This window comes from Peromyscus leucopus, chromosome 7 (assembly GCF_004664715.2).
Source record: "Peromyscus leucopus breed LL Stock chromosome 7, UCI_PerLeu_2.1, whole genome shotgun sequence".
Classification (NCBI taxonomy): domain Eukaryota; kingdom Metazoa; phylum Chordata; class Mammalia; order Rodentia; family Cricetidae; genus Peromyscus; species Peromyscus leucopus.
The window spans coordinates 33,256,443-33,262,654 of NC_051069.1; positions in this window are offsets into that span (position 1 = coordinate 33,256,443).

A 6,212-nucleotide genomic window follows, 5' to 3' on the forward strand; every position below is an offset into this window, starting at 1 on the left:
ATTTACTTGATTTATTATTATGATTACTATTATGATAGGGAGTTTTTAACTTCAGAGCTTACACTACACTCTTTTGCATTTTCTTCTGTGGGTGCTGAACTAATGGGCTTTAACTGATCCTCATTATATTTCTGTATCTGGCTTGGGTTACTATTGTTGCTGTTATTGTAGTTTGTATTCTTCTCCCTCGGTGACTGAGTTCAGAGGACAACTTGTAGAAGTCAGTTCTCTACTTTCATCATGTGGGCCTTGGGAATTGATCTTAGGTCATCAGGTTTGGTGGCAGGTGCCATTTTTGAATGATCTTAATGGTCCACTTTCCTTACTCTTTATTTTTACTTTTCTGTCTCCCAAAGAATAGAGGTAAATGGAAGGAGCTGGAAACAATCATTCTGATTGAGAAAACTTAGACACAGAAAGACAATGTATTTTCTGTCATTTGTGAATGTTAGCTTGGAATCTTCAGAGATGTATATTTCATTTTGAGTATCCATAGAAGTCAGGGAATTAGTAAAGCTCTAATGAGAAGGGGCGAGGCTTTCAAGGAAGAGGAGGTGGAACATGGTGGTATAAGAGGGTAACGGGGGGCCGGGCGGTCGTGGTGCATGCCTTTAAACCCAGCACTTGGGAAGCAGAGCCAGGCGGATCTCTGTGAGTTCGAGGCCAGCCTGGTCTACAGAGGGAGATCGAGGACAGGTACCAAAACTACACAGAGAATCCTGTGTTGAAAAAAAAAGAGGGTAAAGGGGAATGATGGATAAGAATGATTAAATGGGATGGTAAATGTAAGAACAGTGTGAAAGAGGGGAACTGGGAGGGATGAATACTCCTAAAGACTTTTCAAAAGAGTCATATGAAAACCGACTCCTATAAACATTCCCTAAAATATGTACAGACATATATATCAAAAGAGTTTAAAGGAGTTACTCTATAATGTGGTGACACTGTCTCTACTACAGGCAAATAGAAGTCCAGAGCTAGGAATGGATTACCTCTTTGGCAGTTGTTGGCTAGGGACATCCTATAGACCCCAAATATTACAGAATATTGTCAGTGCTCTTGATTTCCCTCCAAAATGTGACAGTAGACATGATTGCTGAAGATACAACAAACCTGAGCCAAAGAACATGGGGAGATCGAGCTGGTACTGACATGGAGGCTTTATCTCTACTGGCTAGTTTTCATAGTGCTGGAAGGTTATATGTATTCAACAGAAAAAAATCACCAGTCTTACCCAGCTTTGCATCCTGAGAGCTACAATAAGAACTGACTTGGTGAGACATGCCTCCTGGTGCAGTAGTGACACAGACATCATCGGATTAATTAACCACTTCCTTTCCAGAATTGAGCCAACTCCACCAGGTGAAACCCATACTTGGAACCCACCATTACTGGGGTCAAGAACCTAGGGCTGGACAGGTCGCAGGCCCTAGAGGAGAACTTACTGCTATTACTCTGCTAAATGGACCACACTATTAAACCAACTCCCAATGACTTATACCCCCAGATTAGTATGTATCTTAACCCTGATCAGAGAATCTTCTTTTTGCTGTAGATGGTTATTAACACACTTACTAACACAGTTGGTCAACATGTGGAGAATTAGCAGAGTGTGGAATGGCCAGCCCCAAGTGGGACATCTTTATCACAATTCTCTTCCTAAGTCTCAGGGATCATTTCAGAAAAGGGCATGACAATATTATAAGAGCTGGAGGAAGTGGATGACAAGAAAACAGTGTTTTCTGGCCTCATCAGGGAAATTATACAGTGGTTGTGACAGCATGTATAAGACTTGCCCAAGGTCAAGTGAGATAAATCCCTGTATGTAGAGAGAAGGTGTGCATGAAGTCCCACTCTCAGTTGAGAAGCTACTGGCAATTGATGGTGGTTGGAAGAGGGAGAGCCAATTCTCTTTAAGGGTGTGGCCCCTGGTAGGTCAACCACATTCAAGTTTATGGCCACATACTCAAGCATATGGGTAGTGTAAATTGGACTTGTTGGGTTTAAAGGAAACACTCACATACACAAATTTGTGTGCGTAGGTAAGGTAAGGGTGGGTCTGGGAGGAGTTTGAATATATAAAATACATCGGATGAAATCATCAAAGACCTAATAAAAATTATTAAAAAAATCTCAATATCTTGCATGCAAATTTTAAGAACATGTTAAAAAGATCATTGTTCATGATCAGGTTGATCTCATTCTATATCTTCAGGAATGGTTTAACATAGGCAAGTCACTAAATACATCACACAAATAGACTCAGGGACAGAAACCACATGACCACCAAAGAAAAGGCTTTGACAAAATCCAACAGATCTGAAAATGTTATGAATGGAGGTCATATATCTAAACATAATAAAGGTTATATATGGCAAGCCTACAACCAGCACCATGCTAGCAGATAAAAATGAAAACATCTACACTAAGATCAGGAATAAGACAAGAGTATCCATTCTCTTGGCTTTTATTCAGTATAGTGTTGAAGTCTTAGCTAGAACAATAAAACAAGAGACAGAAATAAAAGGAATACAAATAGGACAAGATCAAAATATCCTTATTTGCAGATGATATGAGTTTGTATACAACATGCCCTGAAACGCCACTAGTAAACTCTTAGAGCTGATGAACATTTTCAACATGGCAGGCTATAAAATTAGCATACAAAAATCAGCAGTCATCTTGTTTACCAACCAGAAACATCTGAGAAAGAAATCAGGGAAGACAATCTCATTCACAATAACCTCAAAAAGTCTGTTGGAATAAACACAAGCAAAGAAGTTAAAGACTTCTATAACAGCAACTTTAAAATACCAAAGAGGGAAATTGATGAAGACACAAGAAGATGGAAAGACCTCCCATGCTCGTGGGTTGGAAGAATTAGCATTGTGAAAATGGCCATCCTACCAAAACCAGTCTACAGATTCAGTGAACTCCCCACCAAATATCCAATGCCATTGTTTACAGGAACAGAAAGATCATTGTAAAATTCATGTGGAAGCCCCAAAAGCAAGGATAGGAAAAAAGAATCCTGAACAAAAGGAACACTGCTAGAGGCATCACCATGTGTGACTTAAAGTTATTCTACAGAGCCATAGTGACAAACACAGCATGATACTGACACCCAAACAGAAATGCAGAGCAGTGGAATAGAATGGAAGTCCCAAATGTAAGGCTAGGCAGCTTCAGTCACATGATTTTTTAAAATAAATCTGCATGTGAGAAAAGCCAGTATCTCAAACACATGTTGCCGGGAAACTTAGCTCTTACCTTGCATAAAAATCAACCCTAAGTTGGTTAAAAACTTTAATATAAGACATCTGAAATTGTGAAACTGCTAGAGCAATGAGTAGAGAGAACACTTCAAGACATACATATAGGCAGAAGTTTTCTGAATAGGACTGTAGTAGCTCAGGAAATATGGCCAACGATGGACAATGTTGACAACCACATAACTACAAGCTTCTATACAGTAATGGGGACTGTTGATTGGAGAGATACCCTCCAGAATTAGAGGAAATCTTTGCCAACTGTACATCTGACAGAGTATTAGTACATAGAATATACAAATATATATACCTCAAAATATGAAACAAGAAGAAAATAATCTAATCAGATGTGCCAAGGAACTGAACAGGGCTCTTAAAATAATACTATGATTAACAAATGTCTTAAAATGTTCAATGTCCTTACCCATTAGAGAAATGCAAATTAAAACTACTTTGGGGGGTAGGCTGGAGAGATGGCTCACTGGCTAAGAACACTTGCTCACTGGCTAAGAACACTTGCTACTCTTGCAAAGAATTTCACTTTGGTTCCCAGAATCTGTCACCTGGCTTAAAATCACCCACTCACACTAGATCTAGGGGACCTGATACCCTCTTCAGGTCACTGCAGGCACACACACACACACACACACACACACACACACACACACACACACACACAGAGAGAGAGAGAGAGAGAGAGACAGAGAGACAGAGAGAGAGACAGAGACAGAGAGAGAGACAGAGAGAGACAGATATTCATATACATAAATAAACATACATCTTAAGCAAACTACTTTGAGGTTCTAGCTCACCCCAGACACAATGGCTATCACTGAGAAAACAAACATTGGTGAGGACATGAAGAAAGGAGAGCCCTTGTACACTGCTCCCGGGAGTGTAAACTGGAATGGCTCCTATGGGACTCAACGTTGAAGTTTCTCAAAAATATAACTAACAGTGCACCTTCCACATGATCCAGCTACACCACTCCTAGGCGTATGCCCCCAAACTTGCTATCCTACTAGATAATGCCTGTCCAGTAGCAGTTCATTGATGCTCTATTCACAATAGCAAGGTCATGGGGTTATTTTAGATGTCAATCAGCTGATGAATGGATAGTGGAAAATGTACATAGACACACAGAATTATATTTGGTTCTAAGGAATTTGTAGGAAAATAGATGAAATTCTAAAGTATTAAGTATAATCCATGCTCAGAAAAAATAAATGCTGCATGTTCTCTCTCTTTTATGTGTGTATTTTTATGTGGGAATAAAAGTGTATAGAATCTAGGAAGGTAAAAAGGGAAGAGAAGACTCTAAGGTGAGAGAGAGTAGTGGAACCACGTGTCACTGGAAAGTGGAATGTTGGGCAGGAGAGCTTGACACAGGGAAGGTGGGGGTAAGGAGATGTGGAGAGGAGGTGGTAGGGAACGTAAATCAAACATAACAATGTGTGAAAAGGTCATGAGGAAATCTGATACTTGATAGGTAAACAAAAATATAATATAAAATAAAAACCCAAAGGAGTTTGAATGTGGGTCCTAGATGCCATAGATTATTATTTTATGTGTTTGAGTGTTTCGCCTGTATGTATGTGTACCACATGTGTGTATGGTGCCCAATGAGGCCAGAAGAGGGCACCAGATCCTCTGGGACTGGAGTTTAGATGGTTATGACCAGCCATGTGGTCATAATCTAGAATTCAAACCTGGGTTCTCTGTAACAGCAGCCAGTACTCTTAAGTGCTGGGCCATCTCTCCAGACCCAAACTGTAAGTTATTATATAAAAATCTTTCAGGTGTAAGGTACCTTACTATGTGTTATTGGTCAGGAAGATCCCTATGCCTCCCAACTTCTGTTGGTTGCCAACGAGGCTGGAAAAGTTCTTCCTGCTGGCTAGCCTCTTAGTGCCAGAAGATGCTATGCAGGCTACATGGGGAGAATTGTCACTAACAGTCTTAACTGATCTGTGGACCTGTATACAATGATACTCAACAGGCAGAACGAGCCTACTGGTACAGTAGTGTCAATCTGTTATAGGAGTAACTAACCACTTTCTGGTTGGATCTGATGTCTATTCCACAGGAAGGAATTCAAGTCTGGTACCATAAACTCAATAAAAAAAACCTGTGTCTGATGAGGTCATAGGCCCTACTGGAGAAGCTTTTGCTTTCTTTTTGTTTTTCTAGATGTATATGATGTGCCTGCCAAATTGCCTTCTAAATGTGCAAATGTTAATGCTGTGGTCAGTTGTGATCAGAGAAGCTTCTTTTTGCAGTGGCCAGAGGTTAGTACAAACTCGTATCTGATCAAGTACAGAGAATTCAATGCCTGTTGAATGCCACTCATAAATGGTACATCTCCACCTTACTTCCACGGCTCGGGGCATCACCAAAGGGCAGAATAAGTCTATATACCAAGGACTGGCGGCAGCAGTTTGGAAAACTGACCTCCTGGCATGAATGCCTGTTGCACTCCACTCTTAAACTCACAGCATGTGACTACGTTCACAAGCTTGGTGACACAAGCTATCAACACTTGCGTGGAATGGGAGAGCGAATCACGGGCTCCCACCCCTTTCTGTTTATCTACAGTTAATGATTGATGAGGCAGAGACGCTTCCTTCAGTGGTACAGCCACTGGTAAGACACTCATGTTCCTACAAGCCACACTGATGAAACTCATTGAGTAGCCCCTCCGAGACACGGAAGTAAAATGGGGGCTGAGAAGAGCCAAGGATTAGCAGGAGTGGGAGGGAACAAGAAAGGGTAATACACATTAATATGATCAAAATATATCACATTCATGAATGACAGTGTCACAATGAAACTGTTTAGTATGTTTATGTGCTAAACATATAATATTGGTGTGGAAGGCTGTGGAATTATTAACCTGCAAAGCAGGCCACCAGTTGCTATTTCTGCCTTGCTTTCGTCCCACAA